Here is a 25,301-nt window from a genome sequence, read left to right as displayed (position 1 = left end):
GCTCAGTCAATTCGGAGATACCGTCACTAAGCTGAAGGGGAAACACCTTACAAAGAAGTCTAATATATTTTTTACTCTGGTAGAAAAAAATGTTTTTCACCACAGATTAAATTTGGTATTCATGGAACTTGTTTATAATTCTGGAAAATTTTTCGCCAGAAAACTTGTTTTTCACAGGAAACTGGTGTTGACATCCCGGAACGTTAGCCGGAAGTAATTAGTGCCGTTCCGGATTTTTTTTAGTGTATTAAAAGTCTTTACACTGCACAACATTTTTTGAAACATTTTGCATTTTTGAATGAACAGAAAACTTACTAAAAATACTCTAATCGTCTTATATGTTCCATAAATTTTAGCATGTTTTGTAAAAAAAAAATACTATCTTTAAAATGTAATCTATTAGACATGTTTATAGTTCATTAATATATATATATAATTAATTCATTCTTAAATTAATAAGTTACAAAAGCATTACATTAGATAAAAAGTTATTGTAAGACGCAGCAAAAGTATTTTTAGCTCAACATAAAAAATATAGTGAAATATTTCCTTTTGAAATCAAAAATTTCGCACAAAACTTTTGTTTTTTTCAATCAATTTATTGAAAGACACAAAAGATTTAAAAATGCTTTAATTTAAGCTACAGCTAATTGAACATTTATATTCAACGGGTTAGAAAAAAAAGTGTTGCATGTTTACAGTATAAGTGTATACTTTTCTTATTCGCGAGATAAATCAATAAAATTTTGCGTCAGCTAAACAGAATTTTAAGTAGCTTTATTATTTTCGGAACCCGGAAGTTAACTGTTGCATTTTTTTCTAGTGACGCGTAAATTCCTGGAGAACAAGACAAACATTTGTATTACAGATTTAGTTTATTCTTTGAAGTAGAGAAAATCATTAGCAAAATTACTTCATACTTTCATTTAATTAATTTGAAGATTAAAATATGAAAGTCATCCATTAAAAAAGCTTTTTTTCGAAACTTAGTATCTGATAAGATATTAAGATTTCCGCGTTTTCTGGTTCATCCGAGTTATTCAAATGAAGACGAAAATGACTTTCTTTAATGCTTTGCTGACATGAAGATATTAACGATAGATAAATTTAAGCAATCGGATTTAAAATTTATTGCGCCTTCTTTGAGAGAAATTAGTGAGGTGAACAAAATCGTAACGACGCGTAAATAAATAAATATGTTTAACGATACAGTTATCTCCTTAATTTGACTATGCGGATTTGTTGTTCCGCTAAAAGTTATAATTTTAGAAATGGCAAGGTTTTTGATTTATTTTTCCATCTGTTACATAAAGGGTGTTTTTTTTAGAAGCATAGAACTTTAGGTTCAAATTAAACACAGTTAAATGGTATTAATTACCATGAATTTCGTTTCATTCGGAAGATGATTCTTTGCCATTTTTATATAAATATGATATCCGGCATATGGCCACTCCGGCCGACTCAAAGAAAGTCCAATCTTCTCACTTTTTTTCAGCAATTGGAGGGCGTTTGTCGGTGATAACGTAGCGAATGTTCTCTTCCAAGACGTCAATCGTCTGTGGCTTACCGATGTAGACCAGAGACTTCACATAGCCCCACAAAAATAGTCCAGCGGTGTTAAATCGCATGATCTTATAGGACAATTCACGGGTTCATTACGTGAAATTATCCGTTCACCGAACGTTTCTTTCAATAAATCAAATGTGACGCCTGCTGTGTGACATGTTACACCGTCTTGCTGTCTATTCATGATGAAATGGCAAATCAAACTAAACACAAAACAAGTGACAGCTATCAAAATGGGTCACATATCAAGCAGTGTTGCTAAGTTAAAGTTCTATGCCTCTAAAAAAAACACCCTTTAGTAGCAAAGAGAATTTTCTTTTGTTTCTGCACCGGGAATGTAATATACTCGTACAGCTTTGATTAGTGTAGGCATGGGCAATATGTCGTTCTTTTAAATGATCCACTGGTCAGAGGATCATTCATCTCTTTTACCCTTTCATCGTTTATTTGAACTATATAGCTCCTTTGAAAATTTATTTAAATGTGTAACAAGTGCACCAAAGGATGCTCAAACATAAATAAGTAAAAATTAGAAATTTATAAAATTTATGAAAAGAAAAATCTTCTGGAAAATAAGCTACAAAAATACTCGTAATTAAACACAAATCATTAACTTACTGGCGTGAACAAAATGGTCACAAAAAGTTGAAGAGCAAATTAGGGAAGTGAACAAGCTTCGCCACAATGGCAATCTAAAAAATCAAAGCAGCATCAAATTTGGTCAAGTGAGTATACTAAAAACAACAATTTCAAAAATGACGAAAAAGTTCTCAAATTTGAACATATAGCGACTCAAAATGGCTCCGACTGCGTGGTATTCAAATTTGAAACCTTCCAATACTCATTTACTGTCCGATATTTTAACGCGAAACCCTACTCGAATTTGCGCATGCGTCAGGTCTCTTATGATTTTATCAAAACAGGGGTGATAGCAAGAAGGAAGTAAAGAGCAAGCAAAAACTGAATGCATCGGGAAGTGCGCTTCCTTAAACCATCACCCCTTTTTCAATTGGAACCGTTCGCAGCTGCTAGTCGCGGAGTTCGAGAACAGACTAGTACTCAAATCAACATGTGCGCTCATTTTTGAGGTATTTGTGCTCATTTTTAATGTGTAATAACTTCAAAACTGAGTATTATGTACTCATTTTTGAGCATGAAATAATTCAGCGCACTATTTGAAAACATGGGCACTCAGATTTGAAACAAAAGGTTTCAAGAAAATCTGAAAGCATGAATGTACTAATTTTTGAAAACTTCATTTTCTGAGTGAGGATAATAAGCAAGTCGTGATTACTCAAAAACCATTTTAAAATTTCAAAAGGAAGATACGATTACACGTTCATCACTCATCTTTTGTTCTGCTTTCATGATTTCGCCATCTGAATCAATCATAAAATGATCTGTTGCAAAACTTCTGACCTGTGAACGCATACTTAATATCCGTCAGAGAAACAAGCTAATTAGGGAGCATTACTTTTCAAACGCGAGTGCAATCGATAACCCTGTACTCTCAGGGTGCAAAAGGGATTTATTATCAGGCTTTTGTCAGAGTCTTTGATCTACATAATGCATAATGAGTGGTGCATTAGAACAAGCTCACTAACTAACGTTCAATGTACCTCTTTCTTCGAAATAACGAATGTCTGGTTTCACCTCTCGCGTCATTCGATGATAGAAGGGAAGGAAAGGCTTAATTTCAGAGAAGCTTTTACTGATTAGGCATTTCGTCTTTTGGTCATATTGAGTCCAAAATTGAGCATACTTTTAAAAAATAATTTTGTGTTCAAATAAATTAGATAATTTTAAAACTAGTTAAAAATGTTTCTAGCATAGGCGCCTATATGCAAAATTGAGGGGGGGGGGGGCGGGCGCAGATATTTTAACCATGGTTTAGCAGGAAATTTTCCCCATGGAAGCAGATTTCAAGACTGATTAGAGTCATTAAAATTTGACACTTTAAATTTCTTATTCATTAATGACTGGAGAAGAAATATTTTTACTTTTTTGCAAAGAAAAAAGTACTAAAAGCAAGGAACTAAATTCTAAGGGGGGGGGCTCAAGCCCCCTCTTTCCCCCCTACATGGGCGCCTTTGGTTTCTAGTATTGAAATTATTAATTTAGTAGAAAATCGCCCGTCAAGGTATTACGGGTGAAAATTGCTTCTCCATTTGAACGAAGCAATTGCCTGTTTGGTGATATTTTGATAGTTGAAATTTTAACCCTAACTCCAGGAGACTAACCTCTAGTAGGTAGCGTTTATTGCTGTCCCCTTTTTAATTTCTTCCTTCTCCTAAAATGAGCCTTACCAGTAAAACAGTTAAGTTACAAGACCAAGTTCAGCCTTGTCGAAATAAAGCATTTCCCTACATGTCAAACATTACCAAAAAATATTATCAAATTATCATGCCGTGGTGCGAGTTTCATTGACGCCAGGAGTGTTACTCGATCATTCGCTATTATATAAATGAGGATACTAGATTTTAGTTACAGCGTTTGTACTTAACATAACCTACTTTAATTGTCTCTGAAGCCACCGGTTTACAGTAGCTTTCCGACCAATACTTTACAGGAAAACTATTGGTACGGACAACAAACTCTGCAAAGCAGTGTAGACCAAACAGTGGTTAAGGATATGCACGGTAAAACAAAAATCCGGAATAAAATTTCCGAAACTTCCTGAAATTCTTTTACATCCTTAAAATGTACGATTTCACAATGCATGACAAATCAATAACTGTATAACGTAGTAATTCATAATAAGTTTCAGGGGAAATATGCAATACTATTGACCACGGTTTGTATGGAATTTTCAAACGTCCAGTTAAGACGTGTCCATCTGAATGAGGAGGTAAAATGAAAATTTAATGCGCGTGTTCCGCTCATTTGAATGAGACTCTCTTTTATTTAAAGGCTAACATACATCTGCAAAATCTGACATCCCTGAAAACTAATAGATGCGTCCATTTCCGCCTGTAAAACGCATGTTTGCCTTTCCATACAATCCGTGGTCAGGCAGTATTTGTTTTATTTTTTTTTTCGCGATTAGTTACGACTACAAAATGATAAAATGCTGACTGCAACGAGAATGTTTCGGTGACATACCCATCATATAAATGTTTCAATTTTTAATTTTCATTTCAGAAATCTAGTGGCTTTCAACTATTCTGCCGTGTGCAGGTAAACGGCAGTATCTGCAGAAATGAGTTTTTAAGATATTTGAAGAAATGTGAGGTGAATTCAATACTAACAGTAGGAAAATGTTGGAATTAGACGTTTTTTTCGCGTCTTTTTTCCAGTGGAAAGCAAATACGCGAGTTCGTACAATAAAGATAACGTTTAATAAATGACAAAAATGCAAAAAAAAAAAAAAAAAAAACTGAAATGTTTGCAGTTACTTCCCTTTACCTGGACACGGCAGTATTGGTGTTGATATATCTGTACTTTAGAGCCAGACTGACGTAATTTCAAAAATTGCGATTTTCCATTTGTTAGGACATTGTATGTAGAAGCCTACTCCGCATTAAAGCATGCGAGCGTCACTCTTAAAAAAAATCGTTTTCATTTTTTTTTACCAGGGTTAGAAGAGAGAGCGTCCCATAATTTGCATGAGTCAGAAAAAAAGTTTTTCCGCTCTCCTGTGAAATTACAATAGTGTGACTTACGTCCTTCTCGCTCTGAGGTACAGATATATACAAGAAAAATGACCCAAAATCCTTTTATTTTCCTTATCTCACTTTTAATTTTTACGGTAGCGTAGGATTAAAATAAACAATTTGCGTAAACATGAAACCTAATATTGAATGCGAAAAGTCTGAAATTAAAATACAGCAAATATAGCATTTACGAGATGAATTCCTGAAGGGAAATCCTTACATCGCTAAGAAACTAAGTAGCATTGAAATGTTACTTTTCTTCCTTGAAGTGATGAAATGGCCTAAAGAGGAACACCATAGAAACACGATCGATTATTTCCCCTGATTTCCTGAAACTTTTCACGGCTGTTTTTTAATTTCCGTTGCGAAAATCAAGTGAGGAGATCTTCTCACGCATCATCTTTTCGTGAAAGAATAAGGAAATGTTTAAAATTGTGCGTACGTTTTTAAAAAATTCCATTGCATTTGCTCTGGATAATGTATTTTTCAGTAGATGTCTGCAATTAAAGCATGAGGTTGCTGTTACAATTTCATTAAATAAAACTTTTCCCGAGAGACTTTATAAAATAAAGAGTACTTGCAAAGTTGCTTTGAAATTTGAGTTGATATTAATACGTAGGTGTTGATGCCTTACATACGAGAACTGTTAACTCGAGTTAGAATCCTTTTCTCGAAGTTCTGTAGCACCAAAATGTTTCAGGTCTTCAAAAAAGGATACTTTCATCAGTGGCGTCACTGGGGAGGGAGGGGAGGGGCGGTCCATTTCGTCCCACCCCCATCCGTCTGGGGGTGACACCCAAAGAGGAATGGCAAGTTTTTGAAAAATATAAGGCTAAAATGCATTTTTGAGACTACAAATTTGAGTTTTCCGGGCGAAAATCCTCCGGATCGCACTTTCCCCACAAGATGGAGTGAATACTTTACTGAGAATTATATGCATATTGTCAATATTTAGATCTAGTAGTGACTTCTTTCAACGAAAAAAAAAAAAAACACATTACCTTTCTCTGTGTTTGAAATACGTTTGAAATATGTAAAGGGTCATCAGTTTCATACATCCCTTAACGGCCTGCACAGATGCGTTTAGGGCAAGTTAAATAAAAAGTGTTCATGGTTTTATTTGTATTTTGTACAAGAGCCCACTTAGAATTTCGCTATGGCACAAATCTGAAAATTGTATGAATTTCAAATTTTTATATTTACACAGAAAAAAAACCCTTCACGTTTTTTTTATTATTGCAAAACAAAATACAAACGTTTTTGTATTTGAAAGAGAAAATTAAAAATTAATTTTTGAAAAACAATTTACAAATGACATATTTTTTTTCAAATTTAATCTCACAATTCACTTGTTAAATTAAGTTGTTTTTTTATCGTCTAACGAAAAAGTTTTCCCCGTTTGTTAAGTTTTCTCAAAACTGAAGATTAAAACTTCCGCTTATTTGTTATATCTGCGTTTGGTTGCTTAATAGAGAGGAGCAGAACAACTTTGCTCATTTCATTACTGAGAAAACCTTTGTTATTTAGTGGTACCGATAAAAACAGGTCTTTACACTTAGAAGATGTTAGTTTTTTCTTACGCAATTAGAAGCAATGAAATAACTTTATTTTCGTTTTGTGATTAAAATATTTTTTTGCGTCTGCCATTATATGAAATAGGTCACCTTTAAGTAAATAAAAGACAGACTCCAAATTGGAAGGCCGGGATAAACTTGAAAACTACGGGACTGATTTCGTTGAAATTTTCACAGGAGGAAAGACTTTGAAAAAAGAGGGAATTGTTTTTTAATCAAAAAACTTCCTGACTAACAGCATTGCAATGAAGGATATATCAAAACCTGTGAGAAATTGACGGGGGAGGAGGTTCTATTGGAAGCAGGTGTGATGCAAGGGAAAACAGGGAGGATGCTAGTTTGTCAGGTCAAATAGGTATCAATATTCTTGGCGGCTGAACTAGATAACGTAACTTTTTACAGCCCAGGGCTTTTGGGTTTCGATGAATGGGTTCTTTGCGGGTAAGAGTTTAAGCTTTTCTTGGAGGTAGATTTTTACAGTAAGGTTATTTTTGAGAAGATAAAATACAGGACCAGCGTCGTAATATTTTTAATGTTGACATAACCAAATAATCAGCAAATACATTATATAGCACGGTGGGGAAAAAATATCAAAATGCAAATATGAAATGTGCAGCAAATGGTGAAACAAAGAACATAAGGCGCTTCTGCGTCTCAACTCTACTGGTGTGTCATCCGCTAAATAACAAGAAACAAGTGCATTTTACAGTGTGAATCAATATTGATTTTGTGACAGCTAGTTATCATTAAACTTCGGGAGTATAATATTTCAAATAATTCCTTTTGCTTAATTAAAACTACTATTTCGAAACTGTACATATCTTTTTATGCACAAAGAAAGTTAATATTTGTTGCAAGAACGGCGTCAATTTCGACGCGTTTGAAAAAACATCGTATTGTATATTCAGACAACAGTTGTCTGACTTGTTATTCGAACAACACATAACTGCGCATGCGCCGAAACTGTTGTGCGAGTTGCTATTCTGACAACTGTTGTCTGTTTATACACGGCCGTCGTACTGTATTACTCAGACAACAGTTGTTTGACTTGTTATTCGAACAACAGATAACTGCGCATGCGCCGAAACTGTTGTGCGAGTTGCTATTCTGAGAAATGTTGTCTCGTTATACACGGTCTTTGAACATTTGGTGTTAGACCTCCACGTTTCAGATTTTGGACATCTACACGATGCCTTAGTAAAACTTAAGAGCAAAATACTATAAACAACCGCAAACAAGAACAACATTTTATTTAAACTTACTGAAACTTCCAACGTTGCAAGAACCAGCACAGACTCTAACTGCCACAACTCCAGCAATTTTACACATTGAGAACGACACACCATTGCCACTAAAAGTTCACCTGGAAAGTTGAAAAACATTAACACGAATAAATTAAAGCAAAAATACAAATTTTACCTGACAACGACCACTGCCTTGCAACCAGACTAACAGCAGTGAAATATTTCTAATAATTAAATAATCCCTGAAACCTTGTTCCAACACTAGCCCTTATTAAGCAGTCAAACCCGCACCTAAACCTGGGTTAAGGCAGAACTACATTCAATATACAAGATCCAATTAAGATATCGAGGGGCTCTAGGCCAAACACTTTTTCGGAGCCCCTTGTATTTAAATTTTATAACTTAAGTTCTTGGCTGAAACAATTTTAGCCATAGACTAAAGTGATTTCTGCCATTTTGGGGCCCTGAAATATTGGCGACCCTAGGCCACGGCCTAAATGTCCTATTCAGTAACCAGTCCCTGTACAATATACCGACAACCCGGTTATTCCATCCTGAGACTGCAGTTTAGTCCTTGTTTGGACTCGTCAGTCTGGAATTGGGAATACCCGAGCTGGAGACAAATGTGATCTCGTTCAGACTGAGAGTGCCAAAACACTGGTAGCTAAAGTAAATTCATATCACCAGCGAGAGTCCATATACACTGTGGGGCAAATTTGCATGTAGTTCTGCCTCAGCTCTGGCTTAGTAGTGGTAACTTACTGCTAAATACCTAAGCTTTGTCTTCAATTTACAAGTCGAACCGCACCATGTATGCGAAACCTTGCTGGTGAGATAAACTTACTTTATCCACCAGTTTGTTTGCACTCTCAGCTACAATGAGATGACACCTGCCGCCAGCTCGGTTATTCCCTATTCCAGACTGATGAATCCAAACAAGGACGAAACTGCAGTCTCTGGATGAGATAATGGGCTGTCGGCACATTGCAACTAGACCTCATGTTTTATTAAATGACGCTTGTCAAGGTTTTATTGAAAAATTAACAGCATTCATGAAAGGCGGGCTCAGAACCATGAAAACTCAGCTCTAATACTTCTTTTCAACTCTATTTGTGCGTTTATATAGCAGACAGAATTCAGAATACATAAAAATGGGAGGGAATTTTGAAGGCAGATTCTTGCACTTCGTCCGTTGGAAACTAAGCACTCATGAATAGTTGTTTTAATATATAAGCACTCAATCATGGACAAAATAATTTAAATCTGATAAACAATAAAAATACAACCAATATAAAATCACATTGTATGAATAAACAAACAAATGAATAAAATAAATGCAGTTCTTACGCAATTTTCAACGCGCGTAAAAGCATGAAAATTTCATTCAAGAGTGGTTTACACATTTCTTTTTTAATTTTTTTTCTGACAACGGTAGAATCGAATTTAAAGGAAAAACAATTTAACACTTGCGTCAGAAACAATTCCAATGTTATGAATTCCGATCAGCTAGTACATTTATTTATTTTTCATATAAAATAAAATAAAAAGCATTGAAGCTTGTTTAGAAAAAAAAAAAAACATTTACTAAAACCTCAAGACAGGAATCTTCTTTTATCGCATTTTCGATATTTCATTGGGGAAAGTACCGACAAATTTTCCAATAATGCGAAATAAAATTGTTCTAACATATTTTTTCTACGATTAATAACCTACATGAAAAACGAAAAAAACCCGGTAGAAAAATTGAAAAGTGTTATTTAGCGTTCCAGAAAGCATGCCTAAAAGTTTTTGAGCAAAGGAAACTTTTTCTAGAAATGAGTTTACCGTGTTTTCAATACGGGCGACATTTTGGATTCCTCCAAGATCTAAATGTTGCCAAGTCTCGACAATTCGAATTACCGGGCCCGATACTGAAATCGGATTACTGAAAACTTGATTACTTGGATTACTGAAAACTTGAATTATGTGAACGAGGTAACAAAATCGAAGAGAAAAAAAAATCTGTTTTGCGGGATGCTTATAAAGTCTTACAGTGATAAAAAAAATTTATTATAAAAAAAAAAACTATGTTCGATTGGTGCATAATTATCTTTTATTTTGTCCTTATCTCATAAAGCGAGTGACGCGAGTTTTTATACAGGGTGTTCCGTTGTTCCGTTTAAACCTGCAAGACCTTTATTTTCGCAACCGTCAGTACTAGATGTATACTTCCAATTGCAAAAATGTTCAAAACCAGATGCAGAGTTAAGATATTGAAAGTTTGCAGTAAAAATTAAAATGAGTCAAAAAATACAAAATTTAAAGTTTTATACGGGCTCCAGATCCCCTAACTTATATTTAGGGAAATAATCTCCATTGAAAAATAATCCCAACATGAAAATTTTGAAATTAGTATGACCAATATTCACCGGGACGTAAAATGCAGCGGTTTGTGACTTATACCACTCTTCACTCGCTGTCAATAACACCTTTTGGAGGAAAAGGGGTGGAAACCCCGTTAACAAGAGTTTATAATTATATGTGTGCATAGAGCGTGGTTTTTCAAATTGATTGTGGCTTTGTAATGTGTTTTTGCGCAACATAGCATAACTTTTGCATTTATCTTTGAACAGCAATGAAAAATATAAATATTTTGTTTTTTTACTTCGACAACCTGTCATTTTTCTGAAAGGGCGATAAGTTTGAATCTCATCCTCTGTATGGTTCCTTAACACTTTGAAATGGAATGTCTCCTTGAGTTTTAGTCGCACACATGTCAAGTTTTTTGTGTCAGTAATAGTTTCTAATGGAGATTATTTCCCTATACATAAGTTGGGGGACCTGGGGCCCGTATAAAAAGTTCAAATTTGTATTTTTTGACTAATTTTTATTTTTACTTCAAACTTTCGCTATCTTAGTTCTGCATCTGATTTTGAACATTTTTGCAATTGAAAGTATACATCTAGGACCAACGGTTGCGAAAATACAGGTCTTGCCGGTTAAAATGGAACACCCTGTATAATTAAAATGTTTGTAAATTTTAATACTATTGAAATGTATGTACTGTGATAAAATAAAGATGCGATAGTACTTTTTATAAATTTGATTGGGATGAAGTTTTGATATCACATTTTTCCTGCTCTCCTATCAAGGGGTTCTTAAAATAAACGGAAAACTCAAAAGGCGTACCCGGAAACGCAAAAGGTTAATTATGTCAGTTATATTGGAAAATTAATTGTTATATGGGAATGGCTTATTGGTTTTTGTAAAAACCATGTTATTTTTCTGAAGTTTATGCATTGCGACGGTGAAAGATAAATGAGTTTAATATTTTCTAAGTTTGTTTGAAATTACGAATGGCAATTTCCTCATCTTGTTTTATTTTAACAAATTTCCTTTTTCCTAATTTAACAATTACATCTGCCGTGTTGAAATTCCTGCATAACTTCGTCAAAATATTGCAGTTTCAAAAATTGTATTGAGTCGCTAAAAAACCGCTTCCCCAATTTCGTATCCTGCTAATAATATTTTACCTCATTAATGATCATTATCTCCATTTTCAAACTGAAGGTAAATAAGAATAAAATATGACATGACGCACGCAAGTTAATTACTTGAAACAGAACAACGAGGTAAACATTCACGTTTGAAAGCGTCATATTCATTTTGAATGAGATGCTGTTAAATATTTTAAAACGAAAGGCTTCCTAATAAAATTAAACTAGAGTAAAATTTTGAAATGTCCAAAGAGCAATGAACTAAAGGTAATTTATTTTAATGATGCAATATATAACAATGCCAAATTTCCCAACATGTTCCTTGACAACTTGTCAAGTTTAACTTTCAAATAATTCCCTAACTTTTAAATTTGATTAAAAAGAATTACGCATATATATTTTCGTTGTGAAATTTAATTCATGTAACCGTTACTATTTTGGGAACTTATAATTGAATTGCGAATGTTTAAAGTCAAGTACAAATAACTGTTCATCAAAATATTGAAAACACAATGTTTTTTTGAAAAAAAAAAAAAACCATATATGGTTGCACTACGTTCAATGTGCATCAATGAAAAAGAAAATAAAAATCTTATTCCTGTATGGAAAGTTAAAAAATGTAACTAAATATTTTGTAGAAGTTGCGATGTTTTTACTTCACGTTTTAGTGACGTGTATTAATAAAACTTTTTTTTATATGTGTTTTTTTACTAGTTCCGTTTTTTAAAACTATTATTTCCGCCGTTACAAGGGGAGAGACGAAAATAGGATAACTTTTCTAATGTTGGCAAAAGTGCATTTTCCAACAACTTTTTTTAACGGAAAACAAATTGTTTTATTGTAGTTATGCTCAAATACCATACATAGGATTTGTGTGGTGATATATATACTGTTTTGAAATAATGGATTGAAATATTTAGTACTCAGGCCCAAAATAGCTTGGGAAACGAAATGTGGTTCCTTTAATCTCTCTCTCTCTATATATATTTATGTATATATATATGCATGGTCGCTCCTAAGGTAATATCAAAGAGTCGATTACAAGACATCAATCGACAATTTGACATTGCTGTCAAAATACGCAAGAAGGTTCCGAAATAGACTCCTCGTAAGTCATTATACTGCTTCCGGCGAGAACTCTGACCATCCGCAGTGCAAGAATTAGCATTTTCGTACACCTTGTTTTTATTTCTCGAGCAAATCGCGCTCGACTGATAATGCCATCATCTTTTGTATGAATCTCGGAATGCAAGAAGTGGAACTTTTTCGTGTAAAAAAGTCTTTGGTACTGATTGTTAAATTCCATTGCACAAAAAGGCCACTCCAGTTCTTCTGTATTTAGAAGAAAAAAAAAGTGACTTACGCGTGTTACGGCATTTTTTCCCCAGAAAGTTGATTACCTACTTTTTATTGCGATACATAATGGTTCCTTAAATTGGAAAGCATCACAATTCTGGCAGTGCGAAGCAAAAGGATGTAAGTGCCAAAATTAAAAATTTGGCAGCAAAATAATCAGCACAAATGGTAGACGAACCTCTTATCTGTCTTGGGGCAAAATTTGGTACTAGTAGCCCTGGTAGGTGCTGACATGATTTAGCATGATTTAGAAAAAAAAAATAATGAAAGCCTACCTAGTACCACAGCTTTAAACGCGTTTTACTCATAATTTTAAAATGTCCACCTATATCTCTTTGGCTTTCAGTGCCTTATCTAAAGGCAAAAATTTTAAACATCAGGAATAAAGTGCAAATGAACGCTGCATTAAAATGTCACATTCGTGCAAATGGATTGAGAATATACACACTAATATAAAAATTAGTGCACTAATATACCATTGTCTTAAAAAACATTATAAATCATTTTGAAAATTAAATAACTTACAAAAAAGATAAAATAATAGTCGATAGAATTGAGTAGAAAAATGAAATCATTTTTTTGAACCTGTAACTACTGTTGATGTTATTATTTCTAACAAAAAATGCCTAACTTACTTAATATGAATTGGTGTTGCGTCAATCCGATTGAAGTAGATCAGTAACGCTTTTAACATACCTTTTTCAAAGGAAAGTGTTTAAAATACATATTGCGAAATAGCTTCGCTTTTCTGTAAACGAATTAACTACGCGGAAATAATTGCGTTGAGGATCTAAAGCTGACAAGTGTAAATATGTGCCCACATAATTTTCGCGAATTATATTACATTAACGCCAAGTTGTTTCATCATGCATTCATGACAACATGGTTCATAAGAAAGAAGTTATTAAATAATTTTAATAACAAAGCGAAGCAGTCTTCGGATGGGATAATTAATTAGCTACTTAGACGGCTTTTTTTGAGAGACTGAATTACGTTGAATCCTTATGAAAATGTTTGAGAAAAAAAATCTAATCTTATTAATTTAGAAAGAGATATGCATGTTTAAGTATTCATTAAGCATGCTGAGAACACAGTACATAGTAAAACAAAAGGTTTGCGAAAAAGTTAAATATTCCATATCAACCATTTTTTTCTCCCCAGGTGATAGGAACATTTTTTATGCAAATTACTACAAAAGTCGAGCAAACCAACTTTCATTTTTATATGGGTCATTTTCAAAAATTTTGCCAAATCACTGTCCTGACTGTTTTAGATCTGTTAATTATTTTTATATGTATTTAAGCAGAAAATATGTTCTTATTCTTGCTTATTGAACTATTTTCAACATGATTATTAAAAATTGAAACGATGTTATGTATATTAATACTTTAAAAAAAGATATATTGACATGAAAACTTATTTTTCTGCGGTCCGAAGACCAATTATACGTATTTAAGTCCTTTTTCAAGAAACAGTTTATATTATTCATGCGAATAAATAAATGCTTAATACTATGAATCGAATCGTGTAGCATATATTCATATTTAAAAAGCAAAAAAAAAAAAAAAAGTATTTTAAAGTGTTAATATTGAATTTTTAAAGCCCGTCCTAAAAGTTTGTTACCTCATTTTGCTTTAATTATTTAAAAATAGATGAAATTACCATCTGCAAGCTTTTAGTGTTCATTATTATTTCCCTAAGCAAGTGTAACACAGTAAATCTGCTTTGTTGGATTCTGCGATTGATTTAAGAAATATTGGAATAAAACAAAGCGAAGAGAGGTGAGTATTTTTATTAATAATCATGAGTGTTACCTTATTTTTAATGACTAATTATTGGGTATGGAGACATTATTTTTAATACATAATGAGAACACTGACAGATTATTTATTAAGCCTAAAAACTTACTTATGTTTTGATTATTATTATAGAATAAACTTAGCAAAGTAAATTTTTGTCATGAGTGTTACTTTTTTATGAGTAACACTCATTACAAATAAGTAACACTCATGAGAAAACTATGTACAATCAACTCTTTTATGGAATTTAGGTAGCAAATTTGTCCAAAACCAAAAGTAATGAATAAAGATTATATTTTTTAAAAATATTTATTATTTATATTGATTTATTTTTTAATTTAACAGTTTTATTTCTCGCCCCATTTGATTGAAATGCAAAAAACTTATAAACTTATTACTATATTAAAAGCAAAAGTAATCAAGTACAAATACAAAGAAATTTTACTTTTTTTTTCGTGACGATGTAAGCTATGCTAATGCAGGAAAGAAGGAAACTCGGACCAAAAATAAATTAAAGGTGCAAAAATTTTTTTATCTACATAAGATAAAAGTAGTACATAAAAATTTTTGCAATGAAAAAATAATTTTTGAGCCTGTGTCATACACATTATTAACAACATCTTGGCCTTTTTTTTGTTCTGAAGCAAACTGATGATGATAGGGAGATACACTTGTAGGTGTGTATAACATGAAAATTTAGAATCATGGCCTGCAAACTACACAATATGAAAGTTCCGTTTACGGCAAACTTGCATGTATTGACGTCTAATTTAGTTTGTGATAAAAAGAACTTTAATTTTATGTTCAATAATTGTAGAAGTTGTATTCGTAATACAATTCCAGTGTGAGTTAAAGTAACTTTTTTTTTGGTGGAAAAATCAAGAAATAAATAAGGAATAAAATTTAAGTTTAAAATTTTTTTTTTTTTTCATTTAAGATTATCGTTGTGCGGAAACTTCTTATTGTCTGAAGATCAAAATATTTGTTTTGTTTTTTTTTAGGAAAATATTACTGCTTTTTTTTGGCCTTTGCATTTTCCGAAAATTCAGAATTTTGCTTACGAAATAGATGAGAAATAAAAGCTTTTGAGTTAAAAGCGACAAGTTAACATCATTAAAAATGTACAAATTTGCAAAATACTGTACTACTCGTGTTTAAGGAAAAAGGTTTAAGAAATCTCTTTTTCATTGCAAAAAAAAAAAAAAAAAAAAAAAAATTGAACTTACAGATTTCAAGTCTTTCGGTAGAAGATGATCTTGAATTTTGTTGGATGACTTTACATCCATAAGCGCACACCTTTTGCAGTGTTTTTTTGAAAATGTTCGGGGTTTCTTGAAGCCCGGATTACATGTGTGGAATTTTTCTTAAATTTTTATTTATAACGTTGTAACGTAAATTTATTTTCACAGATTTTTTAATTCCGCTTACATAATTCAGCGATAATATCGACATTAACGCTAGTTTGGATGTAAAACTGCTGACAAACTTTCAACAATTTCACATAGACGGTAAAAATATCGACATTAACACTAGCTTCGATATAACACTGCAAACAAAATTCACATGTGCGTTAAAAATTTGCTAAAATCTGGTTTATGATCTTTGCTAGGAAATGAGTCAAAAGGAATAAAACATTATACCGCCATGATAACCGCAAAAGTCTTATTGGCACTTTTTGTCAAAATTGAGTTACAGTCACCAGGTGATTCTTTGTCCCAGATTTTACCGTAATACATGTTTTATGGTCATTTGTCGATGGTAAGTTTTATGAAAAAAATTCTGAAAAAGTTTCATCTAAATCAAATACATGGAGATACACAACTTTAAACAGGAATTTCTCATTTTAAACTCAGCTGCAGATGGTACCACTTTTGCACTTAGCACGGCTTAGCACATATGGTCCAGTCATTTGGTCGGAAAAAAAGGGGTTAGCTGGAAAGTTTTCCGGGAGTTTTGAAAATTGGTAATTTTATAGATTTTGATTTGCTCTTTTCGAATTTCTACTTTGCCACCTCGTATCTTTGCCGCTCGCGCCGCCATATTGAAAAAATGGCGTCTAAAAGCGGTATTTGCATGATATCTCCGTTCTGACTTATTTCACGATAAAAACATATTTTACAAAATTAAACTAGAGAAAATTTCCTACAATTTATGTCACAACACTTTTTTCGTAAAATAAATAGCTTCGGCGTACGAGCGCCGCAAAGTATTATTTAACACGTGTTATCGCAGAATAAATCGTTCCACACTACTTTGAGGTTTAGTTATCATAACACATCGAGGAAACGCAGAGTTTAATTAATAAGCATATAGTTCAAACACAAATTCAATCGATTTACAAGTTAATTTACTAACTGCATAAAAACTCACAATCCACAAATTAAAATTCTTTTTGTGGTAGAAATGAGCGAGAGGAAAAGGGCAATACGGAAACCAAATTCCATTTCAGTTATTTCTTCCTATCTGCACTAAAACACAGAAATAGACTCTTCCAACCAGGCGCCACGTGGATTCCCTCCTCTTTCCCTTTCCGAAATTTCTACCGGTAGAACTCAATAAAATATTTTAGTCTGCGTCATCAGTATACTTGTTACGAAAAAATTATTGAAAAAATGGCGTCTAAAAGCGGTATTTTGACGATATCTCCTTTCTGACTTATTTTACGACAAAAAAATCATATACAGAATTAATTTCGGCATTGCATATATTAATTTACATACAAAATTAAACAAGAAAAATTTCCTACAATTTATGTCACAAAGTTTTTTTTTTTTTTGCAAAATAAACAATTTATGCGTACGAGCGCCGAAAAGTGTTATTTAACAGCATTTTCACGTAGATATTTTTGATCGACCAAGAGTTACTGGTTCACCGTCTTCAGTATCGATTGAGACGTCATGCAATTTCTTCGACATCATCTGCGATGGGATCATCAAATTCATCATGAGCTTCTTCGTTTTCTATTCCATCATTCGTTTGCTCGAAAACCGTCTCCGTTTCTTCCTCTTCATCGCTATCATGTGATAAACTTTGCGAATTCTCACAATTACCACCTGTACGATTAGTACACATAACGGAGCATTTTAATCCGGCTTTTCTGCATCCACAGGCTTTTTGACATCCTTTTTTGCATTTGCAAGAAATAAGTCTTAATAAGGTTTGCGGAGCTGGAGGGTCAAGCGTCATTACAGGAATTTACCCATTCTTATTTCGATTCCACCCCCAATGCTCTGGGTTTTTTTTCATTCCTACACCACTGCTGAATCTGGTGATAAGATCGAAAAGAATGTTGTCTTGCTGCTGCTTCTGTTGGAGGTAGCGACGAAATATTAAATTTACTTTTATATGCGAATTTTACAAAGCACTCATATCTGTAGGCGTTCAAAGTCATGTTTTTCTTGCTTTTTTTACTTTTCACTTCACTGAAACCGTATAAGTCAAGAAGGAAGTCTTCTCCAGCTTTAGCAATGATCTCTGGATCAACATTTGGATTTTTAAACGCTTTAATAGACTCACTTAAATTTGGAGTTTTTCGTAGTACGTTAATAAATTTCGTTTTTCCTTGATTGAAAAGGGCACACGTTGTATCACAGCTACTAAAGGCATGCAAGAATAAAATATGATCTGCTGCTGTCTTATCTATGATGCTGTCAGTTGTATACATTTGTTGCGAAATTTTTCCTTTTCCTGGTTTGAGTATATACAGTCGAGTCCCGACTTACGCGAGGGATGCGTTCCAAGACCCTTCGCGTAAGTTGAAATTTCGCGTTGTGGAAAAGGGTATGTGTAAAAACTTTTATAAACATACCCATACAATTAAAGAGACACTTATAAACACCACCTCAAACTGTTAAAAACCATTTCTTAACTATACATTACTGTTTCTTAAATAAAAAATTAAATTTTTATTTATTGTATTTAAAAAAAAAGTTTTATTTAACATAAAAAACTGCTACGATGCATAAAATCAATGATCAATGGGAAAGGAAGACGTAAAATAAACCACTACGGTACGTAACAAAGAAAAACAAATGCACTATAGTTGTAGAAACTTTCTCTTTTTCCTTCTATCTTCACAAACTTTAAATGAAACAGCAGTCTTAGGTGTCTTATATTTCATTAACTTTCCCATATAGAATGAAAAAAATAAATGGAAAATGAGGAGTATAGAGTTATTTGTATAAGCGATGTTTAGACTAGTACGGTGTGGGAACTTCCACTCTCAGTGATGCCAAAGGGATGAAGTTTCCATTCACGAAATAAACCGCGATTCCCTTCGGAAAATTTTCGTGTTGCGGGTGAAGAATTCGCGTTAGGAATGAAATTCGTTACCGGGGAAAAAATCGCGTTATAGCCATTTCGTGTAAGTCGGATCGCGTTGTAGCGGGAGTCGACTTGATATGTTTGATCGCTTAGATAGAGCTGTCAAAAGAATAAGAAGATCTACATCTTCGTCTACAACAATTACGGAATCGAATCCTGAAGAAACACTTATCGCAGTATTGATTATTAAAGTGTCTGCATCTTCTGTGGCTTGTTTGACCACAATATTAAAAAAAAAAACTTCATGATATAAATTGTAGGAAATTTTTCTTGTTTAATTTTGTATGTAAATTAATATATATAATGCCTAAATTAATTTTGTACATGATTTTTTTTTGTCGTAAAATAGTCAGAAAGAAGATATCGTCAAAATACCGCTCTTAGACGTCATTTTTTCAATAATTTTTTCGTAACAAGTATACTGATGACGCAGACTAAAATATTTTATTGAGGTCTACCGGTAGAAATTTCGGAAAGGGAGAGAGGGGGGGGGGAATCCACGTGGCGCCTGGTTGGAAGAGTCTATTTCGGTGTTTTAGTGCAGATAGGAAGAAATAACTGAAATGGAATTTGGTTTCCGTATTGCCTTTTTCCTCTCGCTCATTTCTACCACAAAAAGAATTTTAATTTTTAGATTGTGAGTTTTTATGCAGTTAGTAAATTAACTTGTAAATCGATTGAATTTGTGTTTGTACTATATGCTTATTAATTAAACTCTGCCTTTCCTCGATGTGTTATGATAACTAAACCTCAAAGTAGTGTGGAGCGACTTATTCTGCGATAACGCGTGTTAAATAATACTTTGCGGCGCTCGTACGCCGAAGCTATTTATTTCACGAAAAAATTGTTGTGACATAAATTGTAGGAAATTTTCTCTAGTTTAATTTTGTAAAATATGTTTTGATCGTAAAATAAGTCAGAACGGAGATATCATCAAAATACCGCTTTTAGACGCCATTTTTTCAATATGGCGGCGCGAGCGGCAAAGATACTAGGTGGCAAAGTGGAAATTCGAAAAGAGCACATCAAAATCTATAAAATTACCAATTTTCAAAACTCCCGGAAAACTTTCCAGGTAAAACTACCAGATGACTTGACTAATAGTCTCAAACTAAAACTATGGTAAACTCCGGATTATCCACGGAATAGGGTGGCACGGTAACTGCGGATAGGCAAAAACCTCGGATAATCTGAATAATAGATAAAAAACGTTACTAGTGTGCACAATAGCTATAAAATATTAATAATATTCCCACATACATTAAAATCATAGCTAAAAATATTGCTACATTGCATCTAATAATGTAAAAAAATTATATAAAAGCTAAAAGCACACAATAACACAATCATTAGTTTAAAAAACATTTAATGACCGTTAAGAAAAAAAAATGTGAAAAGACCCGTATGATAATCCGACCGCCAATACTCTTGAGTTTACTGTACTTTAATGTAGGACATGATATTGTAGTACTCATTACTAGTTTAACTCATTTCAAACAAAATAACGTACACAAAAGCTAGATCATTGGATATAGGGGATCATGGAGCAAAGTGAAATGGTGAAATATTTTCTCTGCTTTTAGCTCCACCTATCTGGTATTATTTTAACTATATAGTACCATATGTAGTCTATTCCAGTCAGGAAAAAAAAATACCGCCGAAGGTTAAAGTATTTGGTAATACAGGCAATTTTTTAAAAAATGCTACTCATACTGCAATATTTTGTTGTGAGTCAAAAATTATTTTTGTTACTATAAAATAATAAAGTCATTGTTATTAACATTTGAAATATTAATTGAGACCTCCTGATATTCAATGCAGTATTAATTTAGTTAATATTAAACTTATTTGTATTTTAAATAAATTGTACAACTAGTCAAGTACATACGGGGCAAAGTGGATGGGGCAAAGTGAAAAAGTTTGTTTCAGTTACTCACTCAATCATTTTTTTCTCACTTACGTTTTCATTTATTAATTATTCATTTACATTCCATCATTTAGTAATTCACTTATTTACTCATTCATTCACTTATTTTCTTATTCATTCATTCTTTTACTCTCTCATTTATTGTTATTCATATATTAATTGATTTATTTATTTAATTATTCGTTATGTTTTTCATTTATATTAATTCAACCTTTTATTTACTGATTCTTATGATCAAAAATATGTTTTATAATCGAATAGAAAATATTTCATTAGAAAAATTTTTTATTTTTCACATTGCACCAGAAAAAAAAGTAAAAATTTTCCACTTTTTTTGAAGACTCAAATTTACTGCCAAAAATAAAAAATACTATTTCGACGCAAGTTTTATTATAAAATATACAATGTTCTTTATATATGTGCTGTAATTTTCAAAACAAATTTCCAATTTGTTCACTTTGAAAAGATTCAGTAATCTTAACCATTTCTTTTCGCCCCACAAACCCTACCATGGTAATCGATATAATCGTACTGAGTGACTTCCGGTTGTCCGATGAATTAAGATATATCTAAGATTTCCTTCAGTTCTGCAACTTGCATTATTGAGCTAAAATGAGGTCAATAAACTGCGTTGATTATTAACACACAGATTTAGGTTTTCATGAATAAATATAGCTATTGTTCGAAACGTCTCTGCTTTCTCACATTGATAAATAAACTGTAAATTCAGATTTATATGGAAACTTTAACAACTTATATTTTAGTTTTCTGCTGACAGTGAAGGAAGAATAATTCAACAGAGAATGGCTTCAAGTACGTAAGCATTTTTTTGTGCTCGTTTGATGAAGATATCATTAATGCATGGTAAGAAGAAATTGATAAGTCATTGCGTCTTATAAATCAGTGATGGCCAACCACTTTTTACCGGAGGGCCACAATTTATATTAAAAGGAATCTCGCGGTCGGAACACACATAAAGCAAAAAGGTACTTAATTATTTCCTTTTGCATAATAAAGGAAGTATTGCATACACTTTTTTTTTTCACTCAAATATGATGCAGAAAAAATAACATTTGGTAGTATGTTATTTTTTCTGCTAAATCTATCAATTTCAGTGGCTTAAATGCTACTAAAATAGTACTTTTGACAGAAGGAAACACCCCCATTTCAGCAGTTATTTAAAACTAGAAGGATAACAAGAGAAAACTTGAGTGAAATACTTCCGATACTTTAATTTTGAAAACTCAGTTCTATGGCTGAAAAATATTTCAAAATGGAGTCGAATCCAAAAAATTTTGTAAAACAAATCTAAAAAAAACAAAAAAAAACGAATCTACAGCACCGAAGCCCAAAGTATAAAGCATCCAACAGAAGCGAATTCAGATATTTTATGAGAAACATTTATTCCTTGCCTCTAAAATAAAGTTACTTTTGGATAGAGGTCCATTGATAGACAAAGTAACTTCTATTCTATTGAAATCGAACTTCTATTGAAATGGAACAATATTTTGAGCAAGGAACATTGTCATAAAATATAGAAAGCAGGTTTAAGAAGTTCTGTGAGAAATTATTGAGGTAAAGCCAGCATTGTATGTAAAAATCTTTTCATTCTGAAAAAAGAAAAATGGTAAATTACTTGGAAGAGACTGGTTAATAATCTAATAGTTAAATGGTTCATATTTTTTAACTATGTTGAAACATTCTTTAGAATTTTGAACATAATCTCATTAAGTTTTAAAATATCATCAGCAATAAAATCAAAACTGGTCATTAAAGGAAAAAAAAAGGAATTTAAAATTACATCATAATAATTTCCACTTAAGGTGTAAAACCTGCATTCAAATCCATTTTGACACTAAAAAAAGAATTCGTCGACAGCTGGAAAAATGCTTTTAAGCATTTATTCCTGTTAAAGTTTTTTTCATGAAAAAAAAACTTGTTTGAGGACCCAAGTTACGGTTGCTCAGTCAGAGAATCAATTAAAACTTCTTTTACAAAGTTTCATCAAAATATTCAACAACTTTCAAGCAAAAAGCAAAAGTAAATATCCCAATAAATTATTATCTGGATCCAAAGTTCATTTTTATGATATTTACTATACATTACAGCTATATGTTACTTTCTCATAACTTAGAACTAATAGTATTTTTCAATTTTTTTTGTAAGTATCTGGTAAGGTTCACTTGTTTTCAGTAACTTACCGCCCATTAGCCAGGGCTAAAGCAGAAATACAGGAAATACACCGCAACTCAGTCATTTCGAGCCAAGGACTGCAGTTTCGTGCTAATTAGCACTCATCAGCCCAGCATAGGAAAGTGACTGAGCTGGAGATGGAAAACCTCTTGAGGAAGCCAAAAGGGCCAAACAAACTGGTAGCTACTGTAGAATTAGCACAGACCAGCCGAGTGACCGAACCAATGGTTCGGTTCAACTCGAAAATTGATGGCAAGGCACGGTATATTCACTTTCCTATGGCTCTCTTGGCTTCCTCAAGAGGTTTTCCATCTCCAGCTCAGTCACTTTCCTATGCTGAGCTGATGAGTGCTAATTAGCACGAAACTGCAGTCCTCGGCTGGAAATGACTGAGTTGGCGGTGTATTTCATGTAAGGTTCACTTGGTTAATTCATAGTGGACTGTATGTCTAAAAAGCTAAATTAATAAAACTTGGGTAGAACACTTTTATTAAGTAAATAAAACATAATGTGTAAACAAATATCGGTGCACCTGCACCGGCTCTTCAGGTAGCGACTGCTGAAGCAAAATGTGCGAGCCTTTTAACAACTGCGATGGCGCCACATGCGCATCTCTTCTATAGTTGAGATGCAACAGTATCATAATTACTTAAAAATAAATGATTAAAAATCTTTGGACATTATTAGAATTAACTTTTCAATTTATTTATCTCATTTTTAGTGGTATTTAAAAGTTTAGACATTTATAAATACTATTATTTCAAATTGTAACCTATGTTAAATATATTATACATAATTCATTAACTTATTCAGAAAGTTTGAATTGATTTGATTAGTAGCATGCTTTTATTTTTTACTAGCGGTACCCGCACGGCTTTGTCCGTAGTAAAAAATCAAAAAGTCACTCGGTTGGCCAGTACATATACAAATAATGGATGATGAGTTTCTCGTAAATCTGCTATGTTAATTTGCTCACCCACGGTACGGTTCCGCGTTATGATGATTTCGTAATTTATTATTCCACGTTGTGGTAATTTGTTCGTCCATGTTATGATAATTTGCTCGGTAAAATTTTCTTAAAATTGGAATAGAAAAAGAACAAAATTGAATTTTCAAAAAATCGCTTCGAGGTGCACATCCCCATGCTACTAATTAATTTTGTGCCAAATTTCATGAAAATCGACCGAACGGTCTAAGCGCTATGCGCGTCACAGATGTCCAGACATCCGGCCATTCAGCTTCATTATTAGTAAAGATGCTAGCGAAAATTTTAAATAGAACTGAAAAATAAAACTACAAATGCTCGGGGGGGGGGAGAAACATTGGTATTTATTTGAATTTTACTATTCTTTTAATTTTAGCATTCCTAAATACCAGAGGACGCATCAGAATAACAAAAATGTATTGTTTTTATATTATTAAAAACAAGGCTTCAAAAACATACTTTTCATCAGCAACAAAAGTTGAGTGTGAACCTCAAATGTAACATATTATTCAACTTCAATTACCGAAAACTAACTATCACTGTTCGTGAATACCGTGAAGTTTGCCGAGTATAATAATTTAATGAGGACGTCCTAATAATAAGCTTCGTTACTTTGAGTTCAAAGGACATTCATGACATAACTATTTCTGTTGCTAATTAAACTTTTAAAGTCCTTTTGAATTTCTTAATCCTGCGGAATTCAATGGCGGCTAATTTCTTGTGATATGCATAATTAGCTTTCTCGATAGAATATTTTTTTTTTCATTAAATTAATTACCGTGCCAGGCTTTAATAGTTTAGTCATCAGCGTTCTCGATTTAAATATTCTTTGACAACACTTTAAAAACAATGTATTTCAGAACATGAGTCGATGAGGTAGCTGTCTGTTGAGAGTTTTTGGATTTTTTTTGTAATAGGTAATTTTAGATGATATAATTTAAGAAATTACGCAACGGTGTTAATTATACTCTGCTCTCTTGAAATTCCTAGATCTTGTAGCACTGTGCCAAGTATTAGTTGAGGAGATACCTAAATTTAAACTCTTTTTTTTAAATTTTAAATTCCTTTATTTATTGCATTGGCAATTTTTAATACCTAAGCCTTTTGGGTTTTCTATATTTCTGAATATTACATTTATAACTGTTAAGTGCCGATCACATGTTAATGTGGAATCTGTCTACTGAGTGATTTTTAGAGTTTTTTGA

This window comes from Uloborus diversus, chromosome 7, assembly GCF_026930045.1.
Source record: "Uloborus diversus isolate 005 chromosome 7, Udiv.v.3.1, whole genome shotgun sequence".
NCBI lineage: Eukaryota > Metazoa > Arthropoda > Arachnida > Araneae > Uloboridae > Uloborus > Uloborus diversus.
This window is presented reverse-complemented; position numbering follows the sequence as displayed.